General features: G+C 54.0%; 1 protein-coding gene across 3 annotated transcripts in view; it reads left to right on the plus strand.

Moving 5' to 3' along the window:
- The window catches only part of LOC120395891 (C-type lectin-like), a 116,959-nt gene that overhangs the window by 89,578 nt on the left and 13,389 nt on the right, over positions 1–13,992 (plus strand). The gene's annotated exons all lie outside the window — the stretch shown is intronic.

Raw genomic sequence — 13,992 nt, forward strand, 5'->3', positions numbered from 1 at the left:
CACCAGGATGAACGGCAGCGTTTGGTCCCAATCCTTCCCTTGCTGGTTTACTGCTTTTCTGAGAGCTGTTTTGAGAGTATGGTTAGTTCGCTCCACCTGGCCTGAACTCTGGGGGTGTCCAGCTATATGGAGCCTTTGTTTAATCCCAAACACTTGGCAGATACCTTTTGTGATTTCCCCAATAAAGTGAGTCCCTTGGTCTGAATCAATGTCCCTTGGGCTGCCCCATCTGGTTATTCCTTGTTCAGTGAGCACCCGAGCTGTGGCTTGAGCTGTATTATGTCGAGTGGGGATGGCCGCAATCCAACAATCACCAGACAATACTGATTATCCTTTGGCGCCCTGGGTAGGAGCCCAATAAAAGCAATTTGCAGGCGGGCCCTTGCCCCTCTATTCTCGGATGTCTCAGAGGTCCTTTGATTATTTGGGGATCAGCATTATTGGCTGCACATGGCAGACAGTTATTTACAAACTGCTCCACGTCGCTGCTCATGTGTGGCCACCAGCCGGCAGCCTGCAATTGGGTTAAGGTTTTCTCTACTCTTCGGTGTCCCCCATCGCGAGCTAGGGAGATCAGTTCTGTTCTTAAGGCTGCAGGAACCACCCAGACTGCTTCTGGTTCCCTGTCCTTAGTTGCTAGAATTAATTTTGATTCATTCTCCACACTTTCCACTCCCGGTGCTTTCCCTTTGTCACTAACTCTGCCAGCCTGGGGTCCTGGCTTTGGAGGGTTATTAGGTCTATTTGAACTGAGTCTCCTTTTTTGGCTGCTGCTATAGGAGCTATACCTCCCCCATTTCTTGGCTGCCACAATTTTCCCTCTCTGGCCTCCCTCCTTGCTTCCTCATCTGCCCGATTATTCCATTTTGACTCCTCAGTTCCCTTCTTGTGTGCTCTGACTTTTCCCATGTCTACCACAGTATCCCGGCCTCTGCCAACGCCCACACATATGTCAGTTTGCCAGCATGGGCTATGGGTTCCCATCTGCAGACCTCATCCCTCTCTTTTTCCAGTCTGGAACCCAATCCCCTAGGGACTGAAGGACCCAGCCTGAGTCTGTGAATATGGCGACCTCCTGAGTGGTGAGGGTGTTCTCAAGGGCTACTGCTCTAGCCACAAATTCAGCTGCTTGGGCAGAGTATGGTGCACGCTGTCCGCTCGGCACCTCACCCGTAGGCACTTTTACAGCAGTGAAGCCTGCATGCGGATGGCTGCTTTTGTAAAAACAAGCGTTCCACACCCAGCTAGATTGCCTCAGTGCTCCCTGAGTCACTCACAAATCACACAGAGAAAGGCACCAGCAAATAGCATGAGCCATGTCCTTGCACCTCTGGAATATACCATATTTCCCTGCTCAGAAGCCTGCTGGCAGACTCTGCATCTGCCTAGCCGGGGCTGGGGACTGGCGGACCCTGCAGTTCTCCAGCTGCCACAAAGAGCAGGGGACCCCCGCCGCTTCCGACCTGCAATTGTCAGTGAGGACTCCCCGCAGCTACCAGCTGCCTGGGGGTGAGGGGATCCTGCAGCAGCCCAGCCCCAGGAGCAGAGGGATCCTGGAGCTCCCAGGCACCTCAGGGGTGGGGGACCCAGGAGCCCCAGCAGCAGTGGGTGCTGAACCCGCCTACCCCTCTTGTCAGGGATATTTTTACTGAAAGTCAGGGACAGGTCACGGGCTTCTGTGATTTTTCGTTTATTGCCTGTGACCTGGCCATGACTTTTCCTAAAAAAATCTGTGATAAATGAATTATAAGTGGTAGGCATACAAGGTCAGAGATGGTTACCAAAGAAAATCAAATGTAAGCACAGTTTAAATCTTAAACCTTATTACACTAGGCAGTATTTGTACCAAGCAATGTTTCTCTCCCCACCGGATGTTGCAGGTAGGCTATAGATTTTAATACACAGGCTTCCCCTTTAAGCCTGGGATCAGTCTCCTCAGTTCAAGTCTTTGTCTTCCCAGTGATCTTGTTGCTTCCGGTGTAGGTGGGGGAGGAGAAAGGCAAAACCACGATGCCGCTGTCCCCTATTTTATATCCTCAGTCCATGTGCCTGGAAAACACGAGCCCAGACATGTCCTGGTGGGATTTGCTTTGTCACGCTGAGCAATCCCCTATTGGGTGAAGCTTGCACAGCCCTCTTAGAGCATTGTAAGAGCCCTTCTTTACAACACCCCCGCTGATTACTGGTCACTGAACACCCTCCTGGGAAGGGATTGCCACTCTCGTTGTCACTGGGGAACCAGTAGTAGTGACTCTCAAACTTACAACATATTTCAGTGACAACCATACAGCAAAATCTCACACCTTCACTCACACTAATGATATACATCTTTGGACAGAACAATGGGATTCAGCAGATCATGACCGTTCATGTGATATCTTCCCTGGGATGCTCTGTATGAAATATGAGCATTGTGCAGCAGGAAAAGTGTAAGAGGAAAAACAGTTCAGGACAGTTGGCAGTTTTTCAGAGAGACATTATAAGGGCACAAGAGCAAACTATCCCACTGCATAGGAAAGACAGTAAGTGTGACAAGAGCCCACCCTGGCTTACCCAGGAGACCTTCAGTGACCTGAAATTCAAAAAAGAGGCCTAAAAAATATGGAAAATAGGTCAGATTACAAAGGCTGAATATGAACAAACAACACAAAGTATGTAGGGGAAAAATTAGACAAGTCAAAGTGCAAAACAAAATTAAACTGCTTAGAAACATCGAGGGAACCAGAAAACATTCCATAAATACTTTAGAAGCAAGAGGAAGACGAAGGGCAGGGTAGGCCCATTACTCAGTGATGGGGGGGGGGAGGAAATAATAACAGAAAATGTGGAAATGGCAGAAGTGTTAAATGACTTTTTTGTTTCGGTTTTCACTAAAAAGGTGAGTAGCAATTGGACGTCTAACACAGTGAATGCCAGTGAGAATGAGGGAGGATCAGAGGCTAAAATAGGGAAAGAAGAAGGTTAACATTATTTAGACAGGTTATGTCTTCATGGCACCGGGCCTGATGAAATACATCCTGGAACACTCCAGGAGCTGGCTGAGGAGACATCTGAGCCATGAGCGATTGTCTCTGAAAAGTCCTGGAGGACGGGAGAGATTCCAGAGGGCTGGAAAAAGGCAAATAAAGTGCCCATCTCCTGTGATCGTTTGGACCCCTTGGGAAGTCACCTGATGGCTGGGATACCACTGAGTCCACCTGTTCTGCAGCCATGGGCCCCCTTTGGCCTGGCTTGCTGAGCCAGGCTCCTAACACCTTCTCTCACAAGCACAGGCAGGGCCACGCCCAGCTGCAGATCAGCTCTGGGCAGACTCAGCTTCAGGGACCTGCAGATATGTACATGTGTCTCTGCCCCAACAAATAACGCAACTGCAAACACAAAGAATTTCCTTTTCTTAATCACAGTTTGGTATCACAGAGCAATGCAATCCAGGGAACGGAAGCTAGCAGTTCCTGCATCCTGCCCAGCACAGCTTACCAGAGGGAGACAACCAGCAGTCAGGGTGACTGTAGCGAGGCAATGTGGCTCCCCTTCTCCCCAGGGAGGGTTGAGCCCTGGCCGCACAACTTTACAGTGACCCATAACATAAATGGGCAGTACGGTGTAGTAACTAATTACAAACCAGTTATATATAACGGCCTCATTTGTGGTGTCACTACCCCAAATTTCTGTTCACTTCTCATAGACATAATTCTGTGGGACACACTATAACGACCCCTATCCCAGTATTTCAAACCCTCAACCTACTGCGAATGACGATACAGGTGATAACTGCAATTGCCCTAATAGGAGAGTGTTTCAGTCTGCGGCACCAAAGTAAAGGGGACAGAGTACACAGCAGACTGGAAAGACATGGCTTTGCTTGGCAATAAGGTGGTGTCATATGTACACATACACACTATACATATAGACCCATCTACGCTACAAATATATACGCCAGCTCCATATTATCCATACATATTAAATATATGGGAGTGCATCTAAGGCTCAGTCATAATGCTACATTCCTCAGTCATGGTCCCGGGCCTAACGTTCCCAGGCCCACCATAAGGGACTAAAAATACCTGGATAAGAAATTCTGTCTATCAGTCATACGAGGGAATTTGCAGACTAAACAGACAAGTGGGGCATGAGTGTATGGATGGTAAAATAAGGTACCCACATAACAGTGTTTAGCCCACTGGGTTATCTTTAGTCCAGGCATTATGCGTTTTCGGGACGATGGGTAAACATCCCACCTCCATAAAAAGAGAAAAAATGGGGGAATGTGGTAAGATGAGGCCTGAGACATAAACCCTTATATTAGAGGCCTGGTATGAGGCCTGAGGCCTGAGCTAAAGTAATGGTCAAGACTTTGCTAACATAAAGCAAAGTGAAGCTGTGAGCCAGAGGCAGGCCCTGCTCACAGGAGCTGGCAAGGAAAGGGCTGATGCTGCAAAAACACACATACCTAAAAGGTACTGGACACGAGAGATACAAACATGTGCCAGCATGGCACCAAGAACCCTCCATAGTTGCACATTCCACACATAACAAGGAACAGGCTGACCCATCCCAATGACAGGGGCAAAAGGGTAATATGGTGGCTAGAGGTGTTTGTTCGAACCAACATGTACAAGGTAAGAGGCGGCACCTTACTACATAGAAGTGTTGCACCTCAATACGTCAGCAGTGATGTGTAACTGGTTTGTTTCTGTGTATAAGAATGCACCCCTCAGGGGTTGTCTTTGTCTGGCCAAAGGGGCAGTGGAGAATCTCGCCACGGACTGAGCCTTGTCAGGGGCACAAATTCTTGGCATGTCCTGTAGAGTCTGCAGGAAACGATTATTGTGCTTTGTTTGACAATAAACCTGGCTGGGAGCCATCGTTCCTTATTGGAGTCTGTGGTCATTGGGGGGTCTCTCAGGGTTTGCTGGGTCAGCGATCTGTGCAGAGCCGGGGCAGCACACAGAGGGAACATGCACGCAGCCAACTGCTATCATCATTTAACAGAGCAGAGCAGCACACCGGTGACATCTGACGACAGAAGGCATTTCACACTTCTGACTGGTCCTTTTCTGTTCCATTTAACTAACTTCCCCATTTTTGTGTAGTTCCCCTTTCTGAAGTGAAACGCTGCTGTGGTGGTTTCTTTGGCATTCTTCCCTGCTGCCATGGAAGTTAAATTTAATTGTATTAGGGTTGCTATTACTGAGAAATGCAGCTATATTCACCTCTTGGACCAGATCCTGTGCTTCACTAAATCAAGAACTGCCTCGCCGCTTGTGGGTTCCAGGACTAGCTGCTCCAAGCAGCAGTCAATAGTGTGTTCCAGGCCCCATTAAGTGCCCCCATGACATATTCCACACACCCCATATAGTGCTCTATAGATTTCACTGATATCCACATCAAAACAGGGGGCGATATTTTAGAGAAGTTGAAAAGAGATGGTTCACACATGGCTGATTACGAGGGACAAAGCTTTGGCACCGGAGCTAACGTGGCTGCAGCATAACAAGGTGTTACCAATCGAATTCAGCAGGTAATTAGTAGGCGCCTTTCATCCCAAGTGCTGCCCACTCCCTGAAGCTTGTAGGAGAAGCTGCTGCAATGGGTGTTCCCCAAGTCGCTTTGTCATTTTGGAAGTGTTCAGAGATTGTGTCCCCGGTTCTCCACATCTACTAGCCATTGGGAAGTGCAAAGCGTATTAGCATCACATTGACATGCCAAAGCACCACAGGATGGACAGCAAGGGCAGAAGCAATCCATGCGGTGTGGAGTGGCTCACGAACGTGGGTGCCGGTCTCAGGGCAGACTGCCAAGGAGCAGGGCACAAACCCCAGACTGGTTGTGTTCTGTAATTAGCTTTCCCCATCCCAGTAACAAGTATGAACTCCTCAGGTGCTGTAACAGCCTCAACATGGAGTCACAGACTGTCCCCTTGGGCACTCTCTCTATCTTGCCACCCAGGCAAGGGTGCCTCTGTGATAGATTGCCTCTTACACCCAAAATCCCAACAGTGTTCACATTACTCCAGTCCAAAAGGACCAGTCAATTACCCCAGATCTCCAAGTCAATTGCACCTTAGATCCGTTACCAAAGACAACCCTTGTAGCCAATCCTGTGTAACCCTTCTGCCAGGTGGCGCCAGCAGCGACAAGGGCCAGGTTCAGTATCTAGAGGTTCCTTTTCAACAATACAGCACAGAACCGGCTCGAACCCCCACCCAGTGACCTGGGACAATTACACAGCACCCCTGGGTGCCTCTAAGAGGCAATACTTCCCCTCTCGCAAGTAGAGTCTGAGTGTAGCAAAACACTTAATAAAAGGAGGGAAGTAATTCAGCATTCATTTGGGAAAACACCACTGTCACGGAGTGTGGGGGAGTCCGGCCCTGCACCCCTCTTCCTGGGACTCACAGTGACTCTCAGCCAGCCAGTAAAACAGAAGGTTTATTGGACAACAGGAACACAGGATACAGCAGAGCTTGTGTTCAGCGCCAGGACCCCTCATTCTGGCCTTTCTGGGGGTTCAGGGTGTCTGGATTCCAGCCTAGGTTCCCCTGAAATCCCACCACCCAGCTCCCCAACCGAAAACTGACCCAACCCTCTCCACTCAGCTCCTTTCCTTTGTCTAGCTCCCCGGGCAGAGGTGTCGACCTCCCCTCCCCCAGGCCTAGCTCATGTTACAGGCTGAATACCTGTCTCTCACCTAATCCTCCCTGGCTCTCCCATCTCCCACACAGACGGCCCCTACTCCATCACAACCACAACTAGGGTTCATAAACATAAACCATGAGGAAAAGACCCTCCCCTAAGTAAGTTGGTCTGTGCCCTTTTCCCCTCAGGTTCTTAAGTCCAGCAACCCAAAAGTTCCTTTAATGTGCCCATCCCTTCTCTGCACCCCACTCACAGTTGCAGCCCCAGAGTTCAGAGCTTCCTCTGCACAGTTCACCTCCTACCCTGAGTGGAGGTAAGAAAGCACCTTACTCACTCCACCGCTTGGATACTTACTCACCACCCCTCTCCACCAGCCCTCCTGGTGGCCAATTGCCACACTTCCCTCTGAGGCTCCACTCTGGTCCTCTCCACCAGCCACCTTGCCAACCAATCAACAAGATGTCTTCAGGTCCCACCACTTAACACAGCTCTCACTGATTCTAACTGTTAGTGGGGGAGTCTCACCGCTGGTGCACTGGACAGGCTCTTGTATCAGAGATGCTGTCTCAAAGCAAGTCTAATACCATCTCGATGCAGCTAGGGTCCGTGCTGGCGGACGTGGTCCACCCAGACCAGACCTACACCATCCCGGGCCGCACGATATTTTATAACCTGTATCTGGTCCGGGACCTTCTGGAATTAGGGTGTAGGGATGGTCTTTCATTCGCCCGCTTGTCCCTGGATCAGGAGAAGGCGTTCAACAGGGTGGACCACGGGTATCTCCTGAGCACTCTGCGAGCGTTCGGCTTTGGACCCCAGTTTGTGGGTTTTCTCCAGGTGCTGTACGCTTCCGCGGAGTGTCTGGTCAGGCTCAACTGGACCCTGGCCGAGCCGGTCAGCTTCGGGCAAGGAGTACGGAAGGGGTGCCCCCTCTCGGGTCAGCTGTACGCTCTGGCGATCGAACCCTTCCTCTGTCTCCTCCATTGGGAGCTGACGGGGTTGGTGCTTCGAGAGGCGGAGCTGCGGCTGGTCTTGTCGGCGTATGCCAACGATGTGCTCCTCGTGGTCCAGGACCCAGGAGACTTTGTGCGGGTGGAAGCTTGCCAGGCCATTTACTCGGTGGCCTCCTCCGCCCAGGTCAACTGGGTCAAGAGCTCTAGTCTGTTAGTTGGGGACGGGTGGCAGGTGAGCTCCCTCCCACCCGCGCTTCAGGCCATCTGGTGGAGCGCGAGTCCGCTGCTCTATCTCGGCGTTTACCTTTCTGCCACGCATCCGCCTCCAACGGAGAACTGGCACAGTTTAGAGGGCAGGGTGACGGAGCGGCTCCGGAAATGGACAGGACTATTCCGGTGCCTCTCTTTCCGAGGGAGGGCGCTGGTGCTGAATCAACTAGTCCTGTTGATGCTCTGGTACCGGCTCAACACCCTGGCCCTGGCCCCGGATTTCCTGGCCAACCTCTGGACGGCAGTTCTGGAGTTCTTTTGGCCAGGGACGCACTGGGTCTCTGCAGGGGTCCTCCACCTGCCCCTGGAGGAGGGGGACAGGGCCTGAAGTGCCTGCGCACTCAGGTCCACGTTTTCCGCCTCCAGGCCCTGCAGAGGCTCCTGTATGGTGTGGGTAGTCCGGCGTGGAGCGTATTGGCACACGCCTTCCTCCGCCGCTTCCGAGGGCTCCGATACAACCGGCAGCTCTTTTACCTCCATCCGAGGGGTCTTCCGCGAGACCTCTCGGGGCTGCCGGTCTTCTACCAAGACCTCCTCTGGACCTGGAAGCTCTTTTCAGCGACCAGGTCCGTGGCGGCCACCGTGGGGGCTGATCTCCTCGCGGAGCCCCTGCTACACAACCCCCAGCTCCGTGTGCAGGTGGCGGAGTCCCCCGCGGTGCGCCAGAGGCTGGTCTTGGCAGGAGTCACCAGGGTCGGAGACCTCCTGGACTACGACCAGGGAGACTGGCTGGATCCCCTGACGCTCACTCAGCGCATGGGGCTCTCCAGCCCTCGTACTCCCCGGCACGTACTTCAGGAGGTGAAGGCCGCTTTACTGCCCGCTGCTCGGGCCTACCTCGACCGGGTCCTGTGAGAGGGTACGCCCCGCTCACCTTCCACCCTGGGCCCTGTGGACCTTTTTATCAGGCCCCTGCCCTGTGGACCCATTCGGCCCCCTCACCCTTTCACTGCGAGCCGGCTGCCCAATCTGTGGCCAGTTCTGTTCCAGACCGCGCCAAGGAAACATCTGTACACGCTCATGCTCCACACTCTTCACTACCTCACCCTTGCGTCCCGCCCCGATACAAAATGGCAGGACCTCCTGCCACCTCTCGAGGGTGAGGAGCCCCGGTGGGCCAGCCTGTATTCTGCCCTAGTCCCGAGGCCCGCCGGGGATGTCAGTTGGCGGCTCCTTCACGGGGCCGTGAGCACGGGCGTGTACTTGGCGCGGTTTACCACTGTCCCCAACACCTGCCCCTTTTGCGGCATGAAGGAGACCCTGGCGCACGTTTATTTGGAGTGCACCAGGTTGCAGCCCCTGTTCCGGCTCCTCTTGGATCTCCTCTTGCATTTTTGGTTGCACTTTTCCCCTCACCTGTTTATCTATGCACTCCCCATCCGTGGCCCCACAAAGTCGTGGGATCTCCTTGTCAACCTCCTCTTGGCCCTGGCCAAACTAGCCATCTACAAAACCAGGGAGAGGAGGTTGGCCGACGGGATTTCCTGTGACTGTGGGGCCTATTTCTGCTCCTACATCCATTCACGCATCCGGGCAGTGTTCCTCTGGGCGGCGTCCACTGGCTCCCTTGACGCCTTCGAGGAGCAGAGGGCGTTGTCTGGGGTTCTCTGCTCGGTGTCCCCATCAGGTTCCCTTCGTTTAGCCCTATGACCTCACTCCCGATCCCATTTTTTTCATTTATTTTCCCACGTAATTAGTTGGTATCACAGACCTGTGGATCCTCCCCTTAGGCTGAGGGGAGATCCTTTAGCAGTGGACCTTCCTGGATACTAATAGGACTACTCTGCTGTTCCCAGCTGACCTGGGTCTATCACACTGCCTTACAGTGCTAGACTCAGGGAGCTCAATCTGTTCAGCTGAGCAAAGAAAAGGTTAAGGGGGGACTTGATTCCAGTCTGTAAATACCTACATGGGAACAGCTATTGAGCAATGGGCTCCCCAGTCTAGCAGACGAAGGTGTAACATGATCGAGTGGCTGGGAGCTGAAGCTAGACAAATCCAGAATGGAAATGAGGCAGAAATTTTTGCCAGTGAGAGTAACTGGAACAACTTCCCCAGGGTCGTGGTGGATTCTCCATCATGGGCAATTTTAAAATTGACTTTAGATGTTTTTCTAACAGCTCCGCTCTAGGCATTATTGTGGGGCAGGTCTCTGCCTGTGTTTTACGGGGGTCAGACCAGGTGATCCCAATGGTCCCTCCTGGCCTAGCAATCTATGCATAAAATTCACAGTAGGAGTCAGCTGGTGCTTGGAAATGAGATGAGGGAAGTTACCAGGTGTCACGAATTCACAGGGTCTGTGCTGTGCCCGGCCTTTAAACAGCCTCACTAGCCCCAGATACAAGCAGCCTTAACGATGCTGCCACTGGTGGGACACAATGGAGAGTATCAGTTCAGGACTAATTGCTCAGAGCAGGGCAGTCACAGCCCCAGGCTGGGTTCCTTTGCTCACCAAGGCAAACCAAACCAGCCAGACAGAGAGGACTTCAGTCTCACCCCACTGGCTAACCACAAGTCACACAAGCAATTCCCTTAGACACTCCAGTCTCCCACTATCACCACCAGTGCCACTCGTTATGGGGATGAATGGTTATGAAAACCAACACCCCAGCAAAAGAAAAAATGCATGTAAAAAATCCCGATCCCAAAGGACCAAGCCCCAGACTCAGGTGAATAAACAAATCAGATCTTACCCACAAATCACGCTGTTGCCAATCCTTTAGAATAAAAAATCTAAAGGTTTATTCATAAAAGGAAAAAGATAGAGATGAGAGGTAGAATTGGTGAAATGGAATCAATTCCATACAGTAATGGCAACGTCCTTGGTTCAGGCTTGTAGCTGTGATGGAATAAACTGCAGGTTCAAATCAAGTCTCTGGAACATCCCCAGCTGGGATGGGTCATTCAGACCTTTGTTCAGAGCGTCAGTTTGTAGCAAGGTTCCTCAGAAGTAAGAAGCAGGATTGAAGACAAGATGGAGGAGTTTTCAGGGACTTTTATATTCTCTGTCCATGGAAGGATCCTGTTGTTCTTACTGTGGAAAATCGCAGCAACAAGATGGAGTCTGGAGTCACATGGGCAAGTCACATGTCCATGCATGACTCAGTTTGCAGGCTGACGCCATTGTTTACATGTTAGTTTGAACATTCCCAGGAAAGCTCAGATGTGGGTTGGCCTCTCCCAAAATCCATTGTCCATTAAGTGTTTCTTCTTGGGGCAGTTACTGGGAATAGTCCCTTCTCGAGAAGCTGCCAAAATGCTGCACTGAGGCTACTTAGAATCAAAGCACATTGAGATACAAGTACAGAGCCAATATTCAGAACTTCGACTACAAAAGGATACACCCATGCAGACAGCATAACCCTAACCAGCACATCATAGCGTCTTCATAGATGCCTCACACGACAACCTTTGTACAATATTTGCTGCAAATATGTAACAGTGGTTGCAACAATGATCGATACGATCTCAGCACTGACAGATGGTGGGAGGGGGAAGGAAATAGCTTTCATTTATCTGTTATCTCAGCCCTGACAAACGCTTCCTCCTGCTCCCAGCCCGGCCGGTAGCTGGGTCCTGGCTCCTCTTAGCTCTGTCTGCCTGGGCGTTCAATGATTGTAGCTGCCATCCCGGTCCCCTCCCCGCACTGGTCTATAAGTGCCCTGGGTCCGGCCAGTATCCCATTCAGGCTGCACTTGGACTGGCCTTGCACCAGAGCAGCTACCCAGCGAGACACTCAGGTGAGACCCCGGCTTCCTCCAGCTTCCTCCTCCTCCTGCGCTGGGGGCTGGCGGCAGCTGATCTGTTACGGGGGGTGGGTGGCCAGGCTTTTCCCATGTGTGTCCCCTAACCCTGGGGCCGTCTCTGTCTCCCCCCTTCTTCCCCCCCAGCACAGCCCTGCACGCAGCACCCTAACGCCCTGCGGAGCTGTGCCCAGCGCTCTGCCCCTCCGGGAGCTGGGCCCAGCCTCCAGTCCTGTGTCCAGTCCCTGCTGGAGCATCTCTCTGCAGGGCGGCTCTCCCATTCGACCCCTTCTGCTAATAATGGTGCAACGGGGTCCCAGCCCCCACCATGGGCTGCAGTAACTATAACACCTCCCCACCCTCCCCACCCCAACCACACGGTGTTGGCTTTCCAGACACCCATTGTCCCTGGAGCTGGAGATCTGAGTGTGATTGAAACACCTGTTAGTGGGGAAAGGCCCCAGGGGTGGGGTCAGTGGGTGTTTCATTCACCAGGTCCTGGGTGATAACACGAGAGGACTCCATGTTTCTAACACTAACCCAGATCTCTAGTCAGAGAACAATTGCAGAGGTGCTGCACCTGCAGCTGGCATTCCAGCCCTGTGCACACAGACTGGCCTCCATCCTGGTGGCACTGGGGCCTCTTCCAAACTCTCCCTCCTGCCACCTATGCCCCCCCCCCAAGTTCCATGTAGGTGGCTACCGAGGGGACCTGCCAGCCCCAGCTCTGGGGGAGAGAGGGGCAGCAGGAGATGGCAAATGCCCCTTCTGAGAACTGCTTTGCTCTGCAAATGGGACTCTGTTGCCTGGGACCCAGGTCCCCTCTGAGTGACCACGGCCTCCCTGCTGACCCCCCCTTCTCCCCACCTGCAGCCCTGGGCTGGGGAGTCCCTGGAGATGCTGCTTGCAGAGCCCAGCTACTGAGGAGCTGGGACCTGGCTCCCTGCTGGGTGTCCAGTTCTGTCCCTGGGGCCCGGCTCAGTGAGGGGTGGAAGAGGAAGGGCCCTTCGGACCCAGGGAGATGGGCTCCGAGCTCAGTGCCCCAGGGCTGGGGGATGGGATCCCTCTCAGGGCCCTTCCAGCCCAGCCCAGCCCCGTGAGGGATGGGGGGAGGGATCATTCTGGGGGGTGTTTGAGGCTCTCGTGGCCCCATCTCCCTGGTGTGTTTTCTCCCCAGGGGAAGTGAGAAGATGGGGCCAGTCGCCTACTTCAGCCTCTGCCTCCTCGGCTGCCTGATCTTTAGCCCCTCGCTGGCCGGTGAGTCCCTGCCCGGCCCCTCGGGAAGTGGATTCATTTCCCTCGTCGCTCCCAGAGCCACTGCCCATCTCCTGCTGCTGGGGGTCACTGCCCGGGGGGAGCCCAGGCCCTGCGGCCCCTCCCCAGGGAGCGGGTGAGAGAAGGTGGGTGAAAGGCCCCCCAGGGTCAGCTCTTCCCATGAGGATTGGGTGGGGCCAGTCCCTGGGCAACGGGCGCTCAGCCCCCGTCAGCTCCAGGCTCCCATCCCCCCCTCCCGTGGTCCCCTCCCACTGGCCGGCCGTGTCCCTACAGGGTCCCTCTCCAAGGGCTGCTCATGGCTCCGCTCCAGCCCCAGCTTCTCCCCCATCCGGCCTCTGCTCCCGGCTGGGCTGCCCCAGTCCCTGCACACTGTGTCTTTCTCCTCAGACTGTCCCGTTCCCTCCCTCCGCTGGGACGCGGCTCCACCCCGTCGCTCTGTGCCCCCAGGCCTGAGCAGGGCAGAGCCTGCCCAGTGTTCCCCTCCCCTCTGCCCCAGCCCCACAGATCCCTGCTACCCCCCCTCTATGTCCCACCTCACTGGTCACCTCTCTCCCTTCCCTCCTCCTACAACCCCCCAGCTCCTTCCATCCAGAACTGGGCCCCTGCCCCGATTTCCTGCCTAGTCCCAGTCTGTGCCAACCCCACTGCTCCCCCAGCTTCACCCCGTGGCCGTGGGTGCTCCCTTCCTGCCCCCATGCCGGCTTCCCTGGTCCCACTGTCCCGCATGGCCCAAGGGGAGATGGGGAGAAGCTCAGGGTGGCAGGAATTCCCTCTGCCCGAGGGCTGCAGCTGAATGGGGTCACTGTGGCTGGCAGCTCCATATTTCCCCCCTTTCCCGGAGCTTGAAGTCCATGGGGCTCCCTGGGGCAGGGGCAGGGGAGGGTCTATCAGCCACCCACTGTGCACTGGCTCCTTCCTCCCCACAGGGAGCCATGGGAAAGGAGCCCCTGCCCCATTCAAACCCAGAGGCCCTGCCCTGCTGGGATCCCTGCTCAGAGCTGGATTCCAGGGGCCCTATTCTGCCGATGTGGGGTCTGGGCAAACCCAGCTTCTTCCTGCAGCGCCAGGGCCTGGGGGGTCCTGCCAGCCAGACACAGCCCCAAACGGGCTCCC

The sequence above is a fragment of the Mauremys reevesii genome, linkage group 1 (genome assembly GCF_016161935.1).
Source record: "Mauremys reevesii isolate NIE-2019 linkage group 1, ASM1616193v1, whole genome shotgun sequence".
NCBI classification, from domain to species: domain Eukaryota; kingdom Metazoa; phylum Chordata; order Testudines; family Geoemydidae; genus Mauremys; species Mauremys reevesii.